Raw genomic sequence first — 23,625 nt, 5'->3', positions numbered from 1 at the left:
AATCCTTTAGAAATGTTTCAGTGTCTGATCTTTTGGATAATTATCAGTCACTCCGACGGCACGACATGATTTATTAAATGTACGTCTTAGAGAGTGATGGGCCTTGCAGCACTAGCCAGCCAGACATCCGTCATAAACTCCTCTGCTGCTTGAATGCGTTGCTTATTGTGGTGTAAACACTGGCTCTCAATTAGCATCTTAGAAGTCATTAACACATGTTAATTAACTCATGATTATGGAACATAAAGATTTCAATCAACAGCAGCTTTACGAGTAGGCCTTAAGACTATAAATTCCGGCAATTCTACAGCATCTGTTGGAAATCCTTTTGAATTTACAATGCAGTGAATATAATGATCCTATGAGGAGCCTCTTGTACTTTCCAACATCTAGATAAATGGGACTGATACGAAGTTCGAGTTAGATCTCAGCTATGTTAAGGCCCCCATCTGGGCCAGATAAACCTCCTCCAGTTAGACCAGATGGAGCAGGGCACCTCCTATGGGACTGGAGGGCCAATTACACCACATAATAATTCATAGCAAGCCGGTAATGAAGTCCCCATACTCATCAACTCCAATTAGAAAGAATGGATCTCTGAAAAGAGAAAAATTAAGAGGGAGGGAAAGAGAAACAGATGACATTGAAGTGGATAAAGCGTACAAAGATATTTAGGATGATTGTGGAGAGAATTCTCTTTCCCCTCTCAGGATGGTCATATGGGTTTCCCATTATAAATTGTAATTGATGTTTTCTTGAAAGATTAACTTGAACTGCAGTTGTGACGGCACTATCGGCTCATTTTTTTTTTGGTAATGGAGATAAAAAGGAATCATGTTTAGTACAGGAAGAGCATGTCACCACCAGTAATTGTGTGTCTAGGTCCCAGCAAAAACATTATTTGTGTCAAACTAAAATAATTTCTCTCATTAGCTGTGGGAAGTGTTACTGGTCCAGAGGGTAATGAAGCCACAGTATAATATGTCATCTGATGGGGTCTCGCTGTCTCTTTGTGGCAAACCACCCACAGCGAGTAACAAATGCTTCACAACCCCCCATATCGTTTATCTGGTGGTAGTGCTGAGGGAAGGACCCTCATTTAAATCGGGCTGAAGAATCATTTTAATTGGATTACCGAACAGTGGGATGATTTCCGTGATGTTGACAAGAAATTTACAGACTTTGCGTTTCCTTGTGCTACTTTCAAGGACGACGCAAAAAGATTATGATCTCACAGTGGACAAAAACTATGCTAATACAGGGCAGAAGTGGAGCTGGGACGTATGAGTCAAAAGGAGAGAGGAAGATAAATCCCTCATTAGTCGGTTTGCATTTCGCCGGGCTGTGTTTGGAGAAGGCTTCAGCCCACGGGGGATTGAGGCGTGTGGAGCAGACACAGGTGGTGTGATCTCCTCAGGGAGTAGCAAGTTCTAAAATAACACTATTTAAATATTTTTGGCTGGAATAGCAATGCCAATAATTATCCCCAAATCACCATTAGGCCAGTTTAGCAAATCCTTTGGGACATTGCGCCTATGCTCACAATAGATAAAGGCTACATTTTCAAAGATAATACTGAGACTCTCACGACATATTGTGATGATAATATGAGTTACCTTCATGCGTTGAGCTAATAACCAGGAGAAACGGGATAAGGCCATGTGTCAACTTTTGCTAACTCTTGGATTTCTTTCAGCTTTAGTTTCTCTTACTTCAGTTCTCCGTCCTGATCTTGACCGGGAAATGGATCTGGTCCTCCATCATTACGGACATTGCAATTCTCTTAATGCTGTTCAGAGGAACAAGTAAGAGATGCAAGCAAGGTAAGAAATAAGAGAAATGGAAAAAGATGCGCATGCACTTGTTCCCTCGACAAAAAGCGAATGGGATTTTTCCATTTCCAAAAAGCTAACGTTTGGCTATAAATGACCAACACCACGGTAGCATGACTATCCGTCACCACCACTTGGCTCAAAGGAGTCTAGTGTTTGGCGTGATGACAGTCTCATTTATAGATACATGGTAGGAAACACCTTTTTTTTTAAGACACTTACTTTAAAAGCTTTAAAATTAATGAGAGGGGTATTTACTGATGTATTTTATGTCCTATAACACAAACTTAAAATCTTATCTGCAAACATTACACGAAAGTGCAAAAATGCTAACTCATTTCCGGCTTTTAGGACACATTACTGCAGTTCTCTATTTACTCTTATCAGATTTTGGTGGGTCATATTTTTTCATATTCAACATCATATACGATACAATACTGTTGTCAAATAGCACAAAGAAACAGAATTTCCAAGTAGATATAATATAAAAAACTTAGAGCAGTTCATCAAATACTTTCTCAATTTGAACGACTTAGATTTCCTTCTGGGGCCAATTTAGGGCCTGCTTCGCTTAGAGAAAGATATTGTATAGCATTATTCATATGCAGTAATTATATTGGAGCGCCATAACATGACAGTAATATGGGGAGGAGTGATGGTGATGTGTCCCAGTCATATCATTCTCAACAAACATATTCCCAGTTGGTCTAGTTAGATGCAGGGAAATTGCCTTGAAATTGTTACCTCATTCCAAATAACAGTAATAAGATGGTGGAGATGGATAACTGTAGTGGCACCAAGGGTTCTAACTGTAAACAAAGCCATATATTACAGTAATGTTACAATGTGGGATTGCAACGCAAGCACTGAGAATGCCCAAACGGAGGTTATTAAGGGGTGAATGCTATGTCTCTGTCTATGCAGCGTGGTCATTAGTGGGGAAACAATTATTTGCAGCATGTGGTCTACATGTGGTATATTACATTTAATGGTTTGTTTGTCATTGGTGATGTCTCCGTTTAAGTTGATAAATGCAGTTTAACCATTAGGTTATTGTGCTGGGAGAAGACATAAGACTATAATGATCACCTGGCTGAGTAAAACTAATTGAGAATCCTCAATTAATTGAATTTACTTTATTTCGAAACATTTGTTTTGAAAATGCACTGTAAAGATAGACTGTAATATTAAAGTAATTTCAGAATGCAGCCGTTCTCTTCATTCCTGCGAAACGGTTAACTGTGCTATCAAGGAGGCTATACTCTTGACATAAAGAGCTGCATGGTCAAGTTGCTGAATTCAGGCTTTCCCTGACTTTTACAGTCACTTTTACTTCAACCGCCACATACGTCTCAAGTGCCAGCGAGAGCTCAGGAGGTGCAATGAACAGAACTACCTCCACAGCGTCAGACTGCAGGTCCTTCAACATGCTGCTTAACTCGTTTGTTGGCTATAGGGACTGCTGATGCAGTGAACCCTGCATGAAACGACCAAGCAGCTCTATTAAACATTAGCTGTATTGAACATACTCTCCTCCATGTCAATGACAACATCAAGTATAATGTTAGGCTACAAGAATAGAAATCTTTGTCCTTTAACAAAACTTTACAGAATAGAAAAATATACATTCATGGGTGAGATTTGCATAATGTTTTAAGGACATTTACTGGTGTGTTTCCTTTAACATGGGTATATATTACAGAATCATAGAGAAATCATGGAATCAAAGATGACAGGAATCTAGAACTCAAGTTTAATACGTACATGTTTTAGGCTGAAAAGAGAAAATTGGGAGGGAGAGGGAGTGCTGTAGAGGATTCTCAAGGAAACTAAAGTGTGGGTTTAATATGTTAGTTTCAAAGCCAGGGTGGGGAGTACAATAAGTGCTTTCTTTGTTAACACAAACTAATGCTGTGAGGGTTGAATCAGCGCTAGAACGGAGAAAATTTGAAATTCCTTGTGTAGAACTGCATGAAAATGTTCACATTTTGAACCTAGTTAATATGAAAAGATAATTTCTTGTTTGACGTGTGTTGGGAGCAGATAAGCTCTAGCTTGTTTGGTGACCAAATCATAAGTAAAACCTAATTCGCTGTGCTCGAAATGCAGGTGGAAGGTGATAAATCGGTTCTCCCCTCAGCAGGAGTATCATCTAGCCATCCCTTTAATTATCAATTAATTAAATAATTTCCGTGACGATGTATCTCGTAGCTGGTTGGCTTGGTTCCAAACTTAAAACTCTTTATATAACAATTTTCTGTAACGTCAATGAAGTGAATGGATATTTTCACTTCCTGAACCAGAGCCATTGAAAAGTGGACGGTCACTATTGCCAAGTAAAAACGTTCAGTTGTTACTCAGCTGGTGAAATGATAGTGTTTACCACTCCAACACGTCAGGTCTAAAATGTTTCCCCAGACTGTGACAACCGCAGGCCACAACAAACCCAACGAGGGCCTGAGCAGCAAAAGGTTACAGCGGGATGCTGCAGTTCCTGCCCACATCTTCAAATAGAGCACAACTTGCTCTCAGCCATCTGACCTTTAAATACTCAAGCAAGTTTCAGGCATGCAACAGAGGTGCCTGAATCTACTTGACGATCTTCAGAAATGTTTCACTAGTTTCAGTGGGCGTGCTGTTGAGGCTCTTGTGAGTGTGTCTCTTATTTCAATGCTGAAGAAGAAAGGAAGATTCATCTCTCTGTCATTTTCTATCCTGCACAACATCCAGTCCAGCCCTCCTCCTTACTAAATGGGAGGGAGGCGGTGAACAAAATAAAAAACAATAAAAAACAACAAATATTAATGAGGTGTTACACTGTGAAATAACGATGTGTGCACTCCCTGATAGCATCTGTACTTCCTTAATGGCATGCGCAATTATGTGGGCTACCATTAATATCAAGGCTGGAACTGCCAGCGCTAAGGGCTTCACTTCAATCACTGCTGTGCCTCCACTGCATGCCTCTGTAAGCGCACAGAAAAGAAATATACGGTAGATATTGCTGCAGTGCCTGGCTGTTAAGCCACAAGAATAGCTGCTGGGGGGGGGGGCCATAGCCAACAGTGGCCCCAACACAGATTTATAATGGAAAAAAATGGAAAAAATTAAACTATTTAAATATACTGTAATGTTATGAAACATCCTGGGGCACATCTATTGGGCCTGGTAATTTCTGCAAAGCCATAAACAAGACTTCTACAAAATTCCAGCAGTAATGAGGACCTACGGGATCATTAGGTTTGAGCTATTGAATATAATTTACAACTTGAATCTTTTATGCGAACACAAAAAGAAAAGGGGGGAAAAATACAGATGCAGCACTCTTTTACTCATATCACCACAGTATGTGGTACCAAATTAAACATATGGAGTTAAAGAAAAGTGACAGTAATCACACATGTCAGCATGTAGAAAAATATAAACATTGTTTTTTGAAAGATGTTGATTCAAACAATCTATTCAAATACATTTGAACTCATTGGAAAGTGTTGTATATGCTTAAAGAATAAAGGCAGCTCATATAATCGAGCTAATGATATGCATTTTCCTGAGCAGATAATGGTGTCACATTGGATATATTTCAAGACAGCATTATCACACCTGTCCACAGTGTTGAGATGGTTGAATACCAACAGTGAATTTATTGCATGTCAGCAATTATACAGTATAGCCCAAAATTCATTCTGCTGTAAAACCTCAGATTCATATTTTTGTTCCATTTGTTGCGTTTGTTAGTATGCAAGGTATCAATATACAGATTTTAATCAAACAAACTGTACTTCTTATTACCATTGCAAACTAAAGCTTAAGCATACAGCTGTCACCTTTGTAAGAGGTGTTCTGTGTTAATCAATATTTATGTGGTACACTTGGTCATAAAGCAGCATTTCTAAATGTTTAAAGGGAAAAAACAATATGTACCCTTATTGCTGAGTTACAGTATTTGCTGGGTTTGGGATAATGGAGGACAGAAGTTGCCAAAAATTAAAAACAATTGAATGAATAAATGACTAAATAAATTAATATCCCAAAAATGATATAAAAAAAGTAATTTAGCCATTACTTAAGTGATAAAATGTGACATTAATTGATATTTCTGCTTAAATTAGCTTTTTTATTTGCTTTCCTTTGTAACAATTTCGCTATTTATGTCCTTTCTAATTTAATTGTTCCTTTAATTGATATATTTGTTTCCTTTTGGCAGCTTCTGTCAGGATAAGCGAAGTGAAAATGAGTGAATGTGCTGCAGGGTGTGAAAATGCAGGCGACTTATTCAGGTGTCAGATCCCTGGAGTAACTGTTTTACTGTTCAGCACGTCTGAGTCTTTTATATTCAATTACTGACTGCCACAGAGAGGGACAGATTGGGTCCAAAGTCAGGAGGTAATTTAGAGGACCATACTGATGGTGTACTGATGGTTTGCATGTCAAGTCCATTTACAACAAATCACATCTACATTACTGCCCAATATCAAAGCAGTGTGCGCTTTTAAAATGGCAAATATATTTTCCTTGTTGCAAACTTAGACTAAGACAAACAATCTCAAAACATGAATGATGTATAAATGTAAAGTGTTCTTTCTAATATGTAGTAAATCGGCAAAATCATATAAAAAAAGGTTGAATGGATCAATTCTGAAAAAGTGATTTTTACAGTCAATATGAATCTCATGATTTAACTCCACAAGTCCTCACATCTGTACATCTATGATAAAGCATTTCCTGTTCCACGCTAATTTAAATGCACAGTATTAGAGCAATAGAAAGTTAATCATTAAATAACATTTGAAATATTTTGCTGTCTCAAACAGTGGAAGTCGTCTTATAAAGAAGAACAAATATTAACACACATAGCTGAATATAATATTTAATTATCATTCAAAGCCTTTGGCATTAAGTTTGAACAGTACAATCAGAACACATTTCCAAGAGCTTATTTTACAGTAAAAACTCAACTGATTGATAATTTAAAAAGTGTTTGTCCACTGAAACATCATACCTGAGCAATCATATAAACGGTAAATGCCGTATATCTTCAAAAAGGAATAAAATCTTTTGATGAAAAGTTTATTGTGTACACTGCAGTCAGCCCAAGGACTGCTACTACACAAGCACAATATCTTCATGAGTAGCTTGACAGAACCACGTCCCTCACGATGATCTTAATTAACTTCTACTCTCCTGTGAGGACAGCAGCTGAATAACTCTCAAGGACAATAGATGGGATTAATTCATCTATTTACCAAGCAAGTGCAGCTCATCAAAGTCGGATACGGGCACGTCTCCTCCAAGCAAACCTCACTTCACCGCGTGATACCATGATCCCTCTTTGGCCCTATGTTTATTTAAAAGAACTAATCAACTTGGATGAGTATGGAAGGGATTTGCCTTTGTTTCAAGCCTGACAGCCATAAAAACTACATTAGCAGAGCAGGAAAGTAAACTTAGTTTATTGTACGTTTTTGCAAATGAATACAGTCAAAAAAGTGAGAGAACGTCTAACCATAATTGTACCAATTACGGTATATTTTACTGTATGTTCCGTCAATGAATATGTTTAAATATATATATATAAAAGCATGATTTAAGGCGTACGACTATTTACACAATATCATATACGTGTTATTGATACGATAAATATTTCAACACACATACAAAATGTGTCTCAATGTGTAAGCGTCATCTGTAAAGTGTGGGTTGCATTTAATTTATAAACATCCTTTTTTTCCATTCGTCCTGCCTGCAGTCACTGCCGTCACTTCTGTTACTTCAGTGTTGCCTTTGCTCTCTATACAGCATATATTAGTTTTGCAATCAAACAACCAGTTTAAAATGCTTATCAAGGACAACCACAAAGTTTTATGTGAACAAATAACTCAGGATGTATGAATATGCTAATAAGCCAATCCAAGGATTTGCTGTGGCTATGATTACATACCCCAGGGGTGTAAACCAAATAAAGAGTTTAAAAAAAAATGTCGGCCTCCTCAGTAATTTAATACTCCCCAATCTGTTCTTCCCGCTCTGTAAGCTTCAGCAGAAGTAGAGTCACTGCTGCTCCATGTGGAGGAACATCAGAGAAATGTGTTATTTTCCTCTACATAGGAAATAGACATGGGCATGATAGAAATTGCCTCCTTCACAGACCCCTGTGAAGACCATTTTCATATTTTCATGCCTTCATCATTTCTTTTTGAAAACCGTGAAGGGAGGGGGGTATATGGATCCTGCATGGCACGCAGCGTTTGATGTGTTCACCACTGTGTGTTAAAATGGATCAATGGAAAGAGACAAGAAAGATGCTGGCTTAGCTGTGCTGTACCCCAGAATGAGATGACAGTTGGGTAGGCCAATGGGACAGGAGGTGGGTGGGGGTTAACAGCAAGAAAGAATCTGTGGTGGTCCCCCTTTATCTCCTCCCTCTCTTCTTCTTCTTCTTCTCCCGCTTTGATTACCGTTGACCAAAATCGACTTGGGGACATTTGCTCATTGATGGAGCTTTTTATTACCACTTTGCTCTAAAGTAAGATATGAGAAGTTGCCACAGCTCTGGATTAGCTTTGATTATGTGACAGAAGTTATCACAGCACACAGTTGTCTTTGGGCCAACCTATAGGGTCCGGACTATATGGGAACTGGAGATGTGTGGCATGGAATACTAATGTTATCAATAGTCACTGTTTGTACAAAACATTTTTTAAAGATCGACCAGATGGAGTGATTGCAAAGTTTTGTGAAATAGTGACGTTTTTCCAATAATTTTTTTTTAAGATTAAGGTTTTTACTCACCAGGGGCGTCTTTTTTTGTGCATGTGACTAATTCGAATGTCAATATATTTTTTTCAAACTGTTATTTTTGTCAGCAGTATATTACACAGAGAAAAAAGTTTTTTTTGGGGTAACGAGGTTGATGTTTCTGAGCTGTCGCACCACAAATAAAGGCATCAACCAATCACATTGAGCAGAACAAAATGTACACTATAGCGTGCAACAACCTGGAGGCTCCGTGGTCCGAAACCAAGATGGAAGACTTTATACTTTTAAACTTGACAAGAACTAAAATTCACTCAGACCATTTAAATAAAATGAAACTCATTAAAATACAGTAGCTTATAGTAGTTTAGGCTATATAAAAAAGTACCTTAGACAGACTGCCAGAGGCCTCTTTGGGCCAATAGGATCCTGGTAGTTGGTCCTCTGCCTGCCCTAATCTATTCAAACTTTTTATTAAAAAAGTAAATCAAATGTATTATTTTATTTTTCACACCCCAGGGTGTAAAGGCCTTTAACGCAAATAAGTGTAAACGCACAACTAGTTTGAAACAGCACTGAGTGGCAAAGTATAAAAATAAATAAAAATCATCAAGTGAAGGAAATAGCGGTCCAACTGACCACGCTGTCTCCGTCCTCAGACAGAGGGAGAGAAGGAGGTATGGAGAGCGACAGAGAGCCGAGAAAGTCTCCAAAAAAGTGTGAATGTGATTTAGAGATGGTGTGCACTGTTTACATGGCCTGCCTGGAGGGATGCGCTTCTGTTGGCAGGAGAACATTGTTAGCATGGGAGGCACGTCGCTTCAACCCCACTTCCCTCTCTGTGTCTCACTCTACCTCTTTCTCCAGCTGCTCAGGGGCATGCGATGGTCTGGGAAAGATTAATGCATCTTCAACGGCATGCCGTGAAATCAAATTAGTGTACTCTGATCCAGAGACGTGGAGGGCTTAGGCCAAGGCATCAGCAGGGACAATTCCTCAATAACCTACAGCTTTTCACCGCCCCACGAAAGCTACTGTCTTTTGATTATTCAAATAGGCGACATGCATTTCTTTTGACTTTGTGTTTTTAAGCTCAGAACAGTTTGTTATTGATTTACAGATTTATCCGCATAATTACCACAACCTGTTAGACTCGGTGTTTTTTTTCTTAATCGCATTGATTTCTAACTCCGCAATGGCTCATTAAATTACATCAGGAGAGAAATGTGGAAAACAAAGCCACTCGCGGAAATGTCACTTTGCATTATCTCAGGCGTGCCCACATGTTACTGCCGGTTTCCATCAAATTCAGTCAAGGATGAACACCTATCCAGACACAATATGCTGTTCAAATTGGATTTGCTGGGGGAAGTAAGGGGATTATTACTACTTCAGTGTTTCTGCACCCTGCGTTTTGTCACTCTTGTATTTGATCATGTAATCAGGCAAGGGAAGATGGAGTCATTCACAGAGCTTACAGAGTAATATGCTCCATGTGTGTGGACCATTGGGAAAGCCTGTCCTTGGGTATGGAAATTCACAAACATCCCACGTGAGCTGCTAAATCAAGCTAGGTCATGATATCCACCTCTAACCTGCGCGCTCTGCACTGAATATTTTGTATTACTCTGCTCACACCGTCTCATCCTTATTGATCATTGCCATTCTGTGTAGCGCCTGCTTACAACTGTATCCAACGTTATTAGCCTTGTGATTAGTACTGCGCGACCTGCGCGCTCCCACCGAGAAACAGATGAAGGGATGCCATTATTTAGTGAATTAGATATATTCTTGACGCGCTCAGAAAACTTAATACCAGCTGCTCTCGGGCAGAAACGTATGAAAGAAATGCATTTATAAGAGGGTGGACATTGTACAGTGAATCATGCAGTATGACCGTTTGACCTGCAGAATGGAATAGGATTATGCCTAATTGAATTTACAGCCCAGAGGATAATCAAGACAAGATAAGCAATAATGACTATTGACATCCTGATAAAGTTAACAACCAGTCAATAAAGAGGTGCTTTATGTTAAAACAATGAGGGTCAGCTGGTGTGTGATTCATCATGATGTAATTATTTAATTCAATGCTCATCCTTTTAGAATGCTAAATAGAGTCTAAGACATACGACTGCTTTTATGTGAAAATGTGGGAACTCCAGTTTTGGTATTGTTGAAACATGTTATTAATGCCTTGTATGAGCTGAACGTTACAATGCTTTTCCTCAAAGTTGTTTTTTGACAGTAGAACAGAAGGGATTACATACAGAGAATGTAATTTTTTGATTTTTTGATTAGTAAATACTCAAGTTATGTTTCTGTCCAACAACCCTTTTAGGTCTGTTTTTGGTCTCCACCAACTCCTGAGAAATATCTTGCTCTTCAACTCCTAAATGCTTCACAATGCTCAGCAGATAGTTGATAACTTTGTCCGTCTGCCATTTGTTAATGGCAAGTTGGCATACAATGGGGTTTTAGATACCTGTTGCTGAAACACAGTACTGCAAACACAGCTGGAAAACAAAACCAATCATCTAAACAAATGCCATTAAGCCTCGTAGAACAAAAAGACACTGCAGAGTCAGTTGATAATTCTCTGTGAGACCCCCGTTGCATGCAAGTAATCATTAGCGCTAATGTCAATACAAAAAATATTTATTATAGATATCTACAGGTAATGTCATTCTATTTAAACGAATCTAACTTGTTTACTTCAGTGAATGGGTCTTTTGCCATTGACTGTACATAAGAAGTGTAGTTACAGTCACCGTGGCATCAGCCACCGTGCGGACTACGTTTTTTTACAAGTTCAGCATTTAGTGCTAAATATTTTCAGTAATAGAAAAGTCACAGAAGATATTTTTTGAGGAAACGCACAGTTAATAAAGTGAATGATGAATGAATTTCACTTAGCTGCTTTAGAGTGCTGCATTATGTACAGTTCTTGAGTAAATGCACTTGTTACTCAACTGCATGTACATTTAACACAGCTTATATGCAAGCATCTAAAAACCTGCCTTGTTATTTCAATGCAGCATGTTTTGTGAAGGTAGGGTTGTCACGATACACAAGGGACAGAGTTAAAGTGCCACTTGTGACAATTACAAAGTGGATGCGAATTGTTATATTAGCTGCAGCTGCACAGGCTGGTGGAGATGGTGGTGATCAGTCTTAGCCAAGGCAGGTGCGATAGGCTGCGCAGCAGGCCTAACAAAGACAGATTGGGACCTGCAGGGCACATAGCAATAACCAGCAGATCCTCTCACACACTCAAGCTTAAAGCTCTGAAATGTGACGGTGCATGGATCACTGCTGACAGGACAGAGATACCACACACATATACACAGGGGACATACGCGAGGAAATATATATCTCTAAAAAGGTCAGAAGGATTACAGAGCAAGGTTGAAGGTTGAAGACAGCAAATTAATCTAATCCAGATTGTCATTATTAATTTAAATCTTAGCAGAAACGTATTTGAAACAGTTATAGTGAAATGGGAAAAGCATAATTTTGAATCGAAAATTAAATTCTGAGCTGGGCCTTATTTACAAAACATATGTCAATCCCTCCTTCAATACCCTTGATTTAAGGTGAGCTCCAGTTTAACATTCGGAGCATGTGCGTTTGAACCAGCCTTTGGACAAGTGCACACAACGCTCGCATGAACTTCCCTTTACCCTATTGAGTGAGGATGAGCCTGTCACTGGATCTGGATTAAAGTCTTAAGACTATCTATAAAAGGGGGTTGGGCAATGAGGGGGACTTGTCAAAGATTTGTTTGCTGTCAGGAGCTTGTTAGTGCCAGGAGAAGGTATGACTGCAGAATAGCAAAAGCCTTGATTTCTCTTCCTGCTCCAAAGTCACTTCAAGATCAAACCTCTCTCTTGACACAGTAATAATGAAAATCAGGCTCTTAATTAATCATTTGCATCCTGTCATTATATTAGCAAGTCAGGAACCTGGTGCCACCAGAGACTCTCTATCACATCTATAAAACCCATGAGTTCTAATCCCGTTGCCCCTTGGATGTTCACCAGCCTGCTCCATGGGCTCTTACGCACTATGAGTTTTGGTAACAGAGTGTTACTGCACGGACTATGCTGCATAAACTAACTGAGTATATGCCCCCCACTAATAAGGCAGAATCAGTGTTTGTCCCCTATTTAAACTCAAATGTGTGCAGTGTGTAGTGACTAAAGGCCTTAACACCCTGGGGATGGTTTGTTTGTACGTTTAATTTGCTCGACAATATATTTTTCCAAATCATTGTTTTTGTCTTCAGCACTTTCAATCAGAAAGCAAAAAAGCAACATCATTTTTTATTCTCAATCAAGGTCTGTTGTGTTTTTTTTAGCCTTTACACAGCGACTAAAGGCATCAACCAATCCCGTTGTGCAGGAACGGACATATTCAAACATGCACCATTATGTACAAGAAGGCTCCATGGTCCGAAACAAGATTACTCCTTTCAAACTGGACAAAGGCAGTACATACCAGATCCACATCTTCCATTCTCACCTTTCACAATAAAAGCCCTATACATAAACAGTGCATTTACCAGAGGGAGCTAAAATCTATTCAGAGCATTTTGCTAAAAGGAAACTCAATAAAATAGCTCAGTAGCTTAGGCTATGCAACAATTTTCCACTGCCAGACGCTGCTCTGGATCCTGGTAGCTGTAGCTCTGCCAGCGTAAATATTCTCCCACCTTTTATTGAAAAAGTGTTGTAACTGTTGCAAATTTGCATTGCTGCCGGTATGAATAGTTTTGATGCAATGTATTCCGCTGCCAGTAAAAGCCTAGTCTAGTCTAGTTAAAGACCAAGAATGCCCAGAAGTCATAGACTCCATACTCCAGTCATTTATATAAGGTCTAATCTCTTTTAAACACAGTGAGAATTTACATCTATTCTGTTTGCGTTGATAAGAGATCAAACATTAGCTGTGTATCGGTGCAAACAAAATGCTAATAAAAGGCTACCTATATTGATGCAGACTGGGCGAGTATGCCCCTGGAACCCACATGCAGATTACCTGCCCGTCGACCCGTTCCTAATTATTATTCATGTTTACAAACTTTCATCTCTTGGGACGGGCCACAGAACCAGCTGCATACGAGATGAGCAAACAGAGCAGCACACAGGAGTGGACATGAATTTATTCATGGTGAAAAGAGCCCATCCGCGCAAAGGGCCCCACGTCTCCCCTTTGCCTCCCCAGGGAGCAGACATTTATGAAGACATTCCCTCAAAATCATTATAATAGCATTACCATTCCAAGCAGCCACTACCTGCGTCATGATTGCATTTGTTGCTCTGCCAACCCTCCACCCAACCAACAATCGCACCCACCCACGCACCACCACACCACCGCTACCCCCATTTCCTATATCCTACGGATGTAACCAAGCAAGGTGAGGGAGAGTGCAGAGCCTGCATTTCCTTTGGGATATGTGGAGAGGCGTTTAGCAGCAGCACGTTTTACACCCGTTCTTCACAGTCAGAGTGCCTCCATCTACCACCCGTTATGTGTGTGTGTGTGTGTGTGTGTGTGTGTGTGTGTGTGGGGGGGGGGGGGGGGGGGGGGGTACAGATGGCTGCAATCTGTAGGGGAAAAGGATGAATTGTTAAAAAGAAAAACATACAGTCCCAGTGGACAGCTCTCAAAACACACACACAAGTATCAGGTACACTCACATATCAGGAGCCCACATGGGGGTGCAAAGACAAATAATGCATGAACCTGAGCTTTGAGAGGCTTTTTTAAACTATACCTATCCAGGACTGCATATGCATTTCTGCCGCTATATGCGAAAAACAATTATGCAGCCCCTCTATTTGCAAGGTGCTGTTGCAAACGGCAAAATTCCATGCAATGCTAGTGTGTTCCCAGTGTCAACAATATTAAAGAATGAGGCCATTTGGCTGATCCAAAACGCACCAGGTCTGCATAATAACTCCAATAACCTAATATTATCCAATATCCAATAACCAGTAACATTAGGTATACTAGGTGTCAGGATCCCCCTCTTTCCCAAATATTCCTGCTGTTGCCTTACGTTTTATTGCCATTATTTTTCAGTTTTGCGGTGCGGCGGCTTTTAAAAACTTAGTTTGGGGATCTCTACCCTGTTGATAGGTGCATCCCACCTCTCGTGTGGATAGATGAAAGCAGATTGGGTTATATTTGCATTATGTATTCATACTTTCTTTTGCCGACATTGAATATTAACACAGCTAACAGCCATAGTTAGAATTTTGAATAATAGTTAGCTTGAAAGTTAGTTGCCAGATCTCGCGAGAGTGAAAGGTCTCGAACAAAGTTAATTTTCTCCAGATTTGTCTGTATGAAAAATACCATTTCAGTGTCAGAAGACTGGAAGATATACTTTTGAAGAATGGGTTTAATGTTTACTTTGGTGACTATGCAGCAAAAGAATTTGTCATAATCTGTGTTCAAGTTCACTTCTCCAATTGGAGTTAATAGCCTTAGGACCTGCCGGCACTGGTGGAACCCATGTGACACAGATACAGGAAAACTGACTCTCAGTAGGGCGTCTCTGCTCTGAACTGTTTCTGGCGTAACCTAGCAAGACTGCAGGAACTGCTGTTGGTTACTAGCCAAAGTGCCGCCACAGGCACTTGCCTAGTTCATCTATATGCATGCACAGGTACTCTAATTATTTGCACTAAGCATCAGACTTTGAGGTTATACATATTTACTTTATGTAGTTTCTAGTTTTCACATACCATATTTTTTTGTGCCAATGGTTTTCATGTGACTTTTACACAACCATGGTTAAAGATGCCTATTTTTCTGAGCTTTTGTTTGATACACTTCAGGTGTCTTTGAATCAGCTCAGCCCAATAAACATGTAGACAATGTCGGAGGGCTTCATAACTGATGGCGGCTGTATATGTGCTGTCAGCCTTGTGTCAGTCAGCTCTATCAGAGCTCTGCCCCACAATTACAGCTTGTCGTCGGTGCTCGATGAGGCATTAAGACAACAGAACAAGTTGTCAGATTGAAGCGCACGCTGCTCAGATATTGTCTACATGACATGAAATACATGACGCCTGCCTCTGCTTCCCCCTTAAAGCAGTGTGCAGGCCACACATCTTGATATTCAAACAATAAAAGAAGCCAACACTTTGTGTGACAACTTAATCAACAATGTTGTTGCTCCATCTTAAATAGAAGATGCAGCTATACTTCGTGATCCAGCTATTTAAAAGTTGCGAGGTGGTCTCATCACTGGAAAGCCTTAGACACACCAAGGGCAAATTATCTTTGTTAGTAGCAGCTATTAAAACAGAGAGGGTTATTCCCATTAGCTAAATGGGTGATTAATGCACTAATGAATCATTCGAAGTGATCTTTCAGGTTTAGAATATGCCTTCTCATGAAGTAATTGAGCTCAATTAAGCCAATCTATGTAGGGCTTGCCTTGTTCTCCCTATGTCTGACCACTGTCTGTCTGACCTCCAGCCAGCAACTGAAGTCGTCCAGTCGGGGCAGCACCAGTGGGCCAATAAGAGCTGATGAAAACCCCCGGAGAGAGACGAAGGGAAATGAAGGAAAGAGGGAAAAAGAACATCTCCAAAATAATCCTATGCTCCCAAAACAAATTGCCAGTTGTGCTGCAAGGATGTACCGCAGGGAAAATGATCAATTCCACCTGACCTTCCAACTTAATCACCACTCGCTCCATTGCCGCTCTGTTGAGACCTCCAGCTCTGTGAGACGATGCAGAGGGCAAGGCCTGCAATGGGCCAGAAGTCACTGGAGAAAGCTAAAGTAAGCATTTTTCGATTACTTTAAGAGCAACGTCCAAGCCAAAAAGTCCCCCAAACCGATTTCCGGTCATTTTTTTATTATTTTAAATGCGACTTTGAAGTAGTAAATGCATATAAACCTGCACTGTCAAGTACAAGCTTGCCGTATACGTTCCCAAACTCTTCATTGCATGGGGAGACATTACTAAATGTGCAAGTGAATTTATAGATTGAAGTGTTAAATCAGAAACATGATATCAAGTGTCAGGCATGATTATACACATATACTGTATAAGTCAGACAATATGAATACGTTGTGCGACCCTCCACCTCCTCATGGGGGATCCTGTCTCCACGAGTCTCCATTTGAACCAGTTGCTAGGCATTATGGATTACGGATTCTAATTGCCAAACTGTATCTGTTGCCATGTCCATTGTTTATATATTGTCATTCATTTCCAGTTGATACATGTATCTATCTCCGAGACACATTTCAATTTCTTAATAATATAACAATCTTACCAAGCGGAAAAGGGTATTACTTTGCACTCGATCACGTTACCTCAGTTTTACAAATTTGTCCGAGAACACCAGTGGCCTTCAGGTAACGAAAAACACTACAGGCTCTATAGAGCCAATGTTTATTTTGTTCGTCTTGTTGCTGCTGTAGAAACATGGCGGTGCAACACAGACTCCGCAAAGGCGGGCCCGCTCCCTGTGGCTCATTCTAAGCCAACGAAAACAACAATTACGATACAATTCTACAATCCCCGAAATGCTACGCACTGGCCCTTTAATTATTGTTTGGTAAATTATTCAGGCTGGGTTTAAAATAAGCACCGGGCTGTGGTTGGGAGGTGGGTAACGTTATGCACTGTGGTCAAGCTCAACCTTTTTGACCACATTCCATGAGTGCATCACAGAGACAGCAAGGATAGATTATTTGTTCTGTCCTCGTGGATACATAAACATGGATCCAAACAAGCATTATGAGTGGTGAACAGACAATATTGACAAGGTTGAAAGCTGGATGAAGGCCCGTTATTCCAGGAATGAATCTCGTTCCTGTAGTTGCCCTCACTACAGGGGAGCCAGTGAACACACCTCTCTGAGTGATTTCATGAAGAGCTGGGCTCATAAAACACTTGTGCTTGTATTGATATTTGTTTATTACAACATGTAATGTGTATCAGCACTTGCAGAAAGGGGTGTTGCAATGGCGCGGCCCAAATTATTACTATTACATTACTATTACATGGACACTATTTAAACATTCATCTTAAAGGACATTTACCAGTAGTATGATTTTCATCCGACAAGTTTACTTATCATGTCATGTTAATGCTGTTATTTTGATTTACCTTAGTTCATTGGTTATTTTATTATTATCTATATTATCAATCAAGCCTCACCTATTCTTTATTTTTTCTTTCTTTCTTTCTTTCTTTCTTTCTTCTGTCTTTCGTTGTTCATGGATTTTGTTGTTGGGTTATCCATGATGTGGTTTTGTGTTGTTAGAAATTTGAAAACCAATAAACTTTGAGTCGTAAAAACTATTTTCTTTATAGATTATTATAAAAGCAGAATGGGTAGTTCATTTTTATGACAACTTTTAGAAAGCTGCAGCGAAATCAATTTCATGGCTTGTGTATCAAAGTCTGCAGGATTACCTTAATCCAGACCAGTATGTTGTTTTGCAAGTCAAACAAGTAATCTCCTTGATAATGGACATTTGATTCTAGAAACACTAGAGAGCACTGGACTGAGAGAAATAGCATTTATCTCACAACGTGCTCTGGCGTTTACTCAGCCAGAAGGATTTTTATACAGTTAGGTCTGAGGTAAAACAAGGCACAGAGGTCAAGGCAGTGTGATAACCAGCCTTTGTGGGCAGCAAGGGACGAGAACAGTGGACTTGTTTCACATCGTAACCGTAATGTGCTGACAATTCTCAGCTTTAAGTCCATTTTACACGTACAAGACTCCTGCTTGTACCAGCCCTTGAGGATGACGAGGAGCTGGCTATCTGACATTCTCGGCATATAATTAAAACAAAGAAATCCTCAACATACCTTGGCTATTGTTTAATGTTGTTTGTTCACCTTCAATATTAAGCATGAAAAATAAAAAGATAAGTGATTCTGCTACGTTTTTCTATCATTTCGCATATTCATTGATTCTAGTTCCATCTGTCTTTCCGTAGCTATACGTATTCATACTGTACTTAGTCCCACCTGTGCTGAAGACTCCAGGTGCCCTTCGTTGAAGGATAAGAGAAAATAGCTTCTCTCTTCCACTTGCTGATAAGCACACCCGGGCGCAGGCAGGCCTCCTGAGACCATACTGCTTTTCTCCACAACTCACGAGCGTTCGTCTGCCCCGCAGAAGGTCAATGAGAGAGAAATCTGCCTCTGCCTGCCTGGGGACCAGGATGTAGAGGAGACTCAATGACCTGATACCACAGGCCATTGGGCTGCACCAGTCCAATGAGGTAAAGAAGTAAATTATACAGTATATGATCTTGTTTACGGAGAGCAAATTTATCTTTGTCTTCAACACTTGAGAACATGAGGTTTAAAATGAAAGGAGAGGGGACTTGTTAAGTCAAACATATGGCAAAAGAAATTGCTGCAGATTGCCTCAGGAGTTTGCAGGCACTATGGCTCCCCGCTACATTTCACAGGTCAATATTTGCCAGATGTATTGGCTTCAAAAAACATTGCAGTCCACACACAGTGCTCATTCCAGCAGACTGTGGGAATAGAGTTCTCAACCAGCTGTACAGTATGACATTTGTTGTGTCCCAGTAATGACACAACACAAAGCCAGGCAGGTGGTAATAAAGATTCTCTTTCTGCAGAGATGCCACATACCCTCACACTCCCTCACCCTTAATTTATTCCCTGAGGTGCTATGAGTGATTTTGTCTGTTCTTCCCCTTATATTAAACATCACACACTATTAGCTCTCAATAATCATTTGGTGCAGCCCAGGACACAATGATTTCCCATGACACATAAAACTGCAATAACGTCAACTCGGTTTCAGAAATAATATCGCCAACATTCTTTTTTATGTTTCTCCCCCGGCAGAAGAAAATACCTCCGTGTGACTCGCCTACTCTCACATAGAGAAAATAGATTGCACAGAACATTTGTAACTTTCAAAAGTTGCAAGAATCTAGTTTTTGCACATTTTTCCAAAATCTATATCCGAGTTCCAAAAGGCAAAAGAAATATTTCAGGAGTGAAAATAGGCTACACACTGAGAGAGACGGATAGTGAAATAGTCTCATCTATGGCTTAGAAAATATGTGACTATACTGTGCAGAGTAGTCAACGGTTTCCTGACCCTAAATCATTACAAATATACATTATCTTGCTTTGTGAAGGAACTTTTCTGAACTATTGTGATCTCCCTACACATTTACAATAAAAGAAATATAGCAGATATTTCATATTGTCATACCGACTGTTTTGGGCTGATGCATTATTGTTTATTCAATACACTTTCTCAGAATGGAGAGACCCAAGGCTATAATCTCTCTAGTTTTTATAATAACCAGGGACCCTCTGTCAAGCTTCGGCGTGAAATCACAGGGCTGGTTCACACTGCTCACACTCTGTGTGAGGTGTGTATAAGGGCAAGTTAAAGTTAAAGTTAGTTATTAAATTAGCTGTCAAAAAAAGGAAGAAATAGTTGGAACCTATTAATCTTGGGCAGGGCAGGCCGCTCATTTCACATTTCTCCAGGCACCCACGGTGGACCCACCATGAATTTCTATGGTTCAAGTGAGGCCTCCGACATTTGGGGTAGGAGAGTTTCACACATTAAATCAGAGAGTATGGCGGCAAATTCCACAGAATGTCAAGTTTTAAATGAGATGTTATTCCAGTGGCTCATCCATTGATGGTAAGCAAGGATGTTTTAGAGTTTTTCCGATACTGATACTAGTAACGGGAATGCCTCCGATACAGCCTAAATCCTGAATCGGGTATACGCCAGTCTATGCACTGATCCGATATCACGTTATCATATACTTTTTCAGCTCATTCACACTACACAGCAACAACACGTGTCACTCGCTACCCAATACGCACATCCTGCCCGATCAGTACTGCAACTAGTGCCACGCACTTGTGGTAAACACAGCCCTGTTTGGCTAAATAACGGAGTTATATAATATATAAGTGTGTTTTTAATGCATTATGGACATGGGCGTGATCGAAAATGTCACCGGTACTTTTACTTTTGAAAAAAAAAAAAATTAATGTATTACACATAATACAGGGGGAGACAAACTACAGTATTCTTGTATTTCACATTGGGAAATCTGTCAAGTGCCTGACAACACAGTGGCCACATATACTTCCTTCTCTGCTTCAGTAGATGGCGTAAGTGCATTTTCAGTCTCCCATTTGGCCAGGAAAAACAAATACTTGATGATCCTCCTGCAGGTCATCAGTGTAGTTATTTTGCTCAGAATGTTATTGTCCTTTTATAACTCACTTTGTTTCATTTCCCGGAGGAATAAATTGGCTAACTCCAGGATGACTTTCACCAAGTATCTTTCGTATTAAAGGACATTGCGGTCATGTTTGTCTAATTCAGGAATCTCTCCTAATCTTTAGCAGCACCGAAGCAGATAATGGTCAAGCGTTGCTGGTGTTGAGGCTTAACTACCCTGCAAAATGAGGTTTCAAATTTGTACACCATTATCGGGGACTCAGATCCCATTACCTCCACGGAGATGTGTCGCACTGATGCATTTTGATGGTACTCCCACATAATAGAGAGAGTCAAGAAGCGCCAAACTGTTATCTACGCTCGAGGCAGGCAAACTGTATTGCCTTTCTATTTCAAAGAAAATCTCACTGCTGGATCAGGTTTCAGAGGCATGCGTGTCCAGTGACTTAACCAGAGCTGATCACAGAGGACGAGAAGCTTTACAAAGCTGCAGCTCATGTTGCCCTGTGTCAGCATCGTTCGGGAGAAAATAAAGGCATTCTCCTCTCTGTCAAATTCCTGCAGTAACCTCAGTAGGATACTTCAGTGTGTGAGGAATGAAGGTGGAGGAGGAGGAAGCAAAACAATCATTTGTGAGTCAGCCTAAAGCACATGTTGAGTTTGTCTGAAAAACCTCAGTTTGCAACTTCTTTTTGCTCTTTCATTGTGGCATGGCATGGAGCCGGTCTCTCATTTGTCCTCAGAACTATATCAGACGCTTAAGGTAACTACTCAGCACAGCAGCTGATGATGTTTTAGTTTGAAGTTTCAGAAGAAATTCCCAGTACTTTCCTCTTTGTTCCTTCTGTCACCATACAGATGAAATGAGAAGTCTTTTTTTTTGGCGGGCAATACTTTTATAGTCAGACTTTTTGGTATGACTTCGTCTATTTTTAAACAGTAAATACTTAACTCCAACCTAAAATTGATTTATCCGTTTGTTTGTTGCCTGTCAAGAAAATATTATTGTCTTATTAGCAAAATTCAATATATAAGGATTAGTTCTGCTATGATTTTTAGTTGCTATTTATTTTCATTTCTTTATCTTTTTGTGTCGTTTTTTTTCTCTTTGCACCACCTCAAGCTTCCATTGTCTTGTTCTTGTTTGTTTCATTGTGTAAATAAAGTTAAAAAGCATAAAATGTTCTTCCTTTTTTCTAGATTATGCACATCTGTCCTGCCTCAGTTATTGCATTAAATGTCTGAAATACAAGTATTATGAAAGGTCATTACCAGGGCCTATATTCCAATAATGTGCTTAAAAACAACATGATTAACCTACCGTCGAAGTTTGCTGAATACAACTTGAACTTCCAAGTTGTCTTTTTTTTTATGTCTGAGCAGGTTTTCACAGACCTTTGAGGACACATATTGTGCAGATAGTGTGAGAACTGGAGACATGCTCCATCCTGTCAGCATTCCACAGTTCTGCACGAACACCGGTGGAAAATTCCTACCTGAGAGATGGCAGAAATGAGCAGTGAGAAATTGTGTTCCTTCAAATGTTTCACTGACTGTAAAATAAATCTTTTTTTCATTGGATAATTCTTCACAACATCAGCTTTACTCAGATGAAAACTGCATTGTTTTGTACTTGCTGCAGGTCACAATAAGATGCAAAATCTTTCCCGGCAAAGGAGAGGCTTCCCCACACAGGAGACATCCAAATGTCATGAATCTACAGCGCATCTTGGAGCTGACTAAATATATTCCCATTAATTCTGTGCGCCACAACAACTGAATAAAAAAGGCCATGGGATGAATATTTATCACAGATTAGATAGCAGTGCTTTCAATCAAATCCCAAGCGCAGAACACTATTCTTATCCACATGTAAAGTAGGAAGAATTTATTCTGGCTTTGCGTACTTCAGCAGGATAAATAGACATTTGCAGAGCTATACATGTTGCCCTCTCCTCATCTAGAGAGCTTGGCCGATGAAGCCGAATCAACATAAGATGATACATTTTAGTTTCCCAGCTGTGTCATCCAACCTTTGCTACCAAATAAATATGTAAAGCCAGCGGCTGCGGCTATTATTTTCAAAAGTTAGAAACTCATTCCTCTTCTTATGTTCTATTCAGATAAGCAGAGGCTACAAAATAACCAACGCCCTCAATTTAGTGCTAATGACTTCTAGAAATAGAATGATGTGGGAAAAGTCTCTGGGCTAAATATCAACCACATTCGGATTATTCGTCATTCAGGACAATGTTGATGTTGAAAACAGACTTTTTTTTCATAAGTTTGGGATGATTCAATATCAAGATACTGTAGTAGTCAGAAAAGTTAATTTCTAAGTTTCTAACTTATCCTTCCTGTTGTGTTCTTTTCAAAGCTTAAAGATATTCACATCCATGAAATAATCTATCACCACTTTCAACACAATTTGCCATTGTTGTACATCTTTTGAACAGTATGAACATAGCATATATATATATATATATATATATATACATAATGTGAGACGAATCAAAACAAGTGAAACACATACACCAGCATGGAGTGGAGGAAAAAGTTGCAGCACCACAAAGTAAATACTCTACTTAATAGCCTTAAAAATCTTGTTAGGATCAAAACTGAATAAAGTAAAAGTACTCTGCAAAATGGGTTATTTCAGAAAAATCCATATAATATTATTGTATGACAACTAGCGATGCATTAATGTTTAAGCGTCATAATGTTGCCGCTGGTAAAAGTGGAGCTCATTTAAACTAGTATATACTGCCGAGTACACTGTAACCGAGTAC

This window comes from Anarhichas minor, unplaced genomic scaffold (genome assembly GCF_050575085.1).
Source record: "Anarhichas minor isolate MPS153535 unplaced genomic scaffold, ASM5057508v1 ptg000003l, whole genome shotgun sequence".
NCBI classification, from domain to species: Eukaryota; Metazoa; Chordata; class Actinopteri; order Perciformes; family Anarhichadidae; genus Anarhichas; species Anarhichas minor.
The sequence above is the reverse complement of the archived record's forward strand: the minus strand, read 5'-3'. Positions refer to the sequence as shown.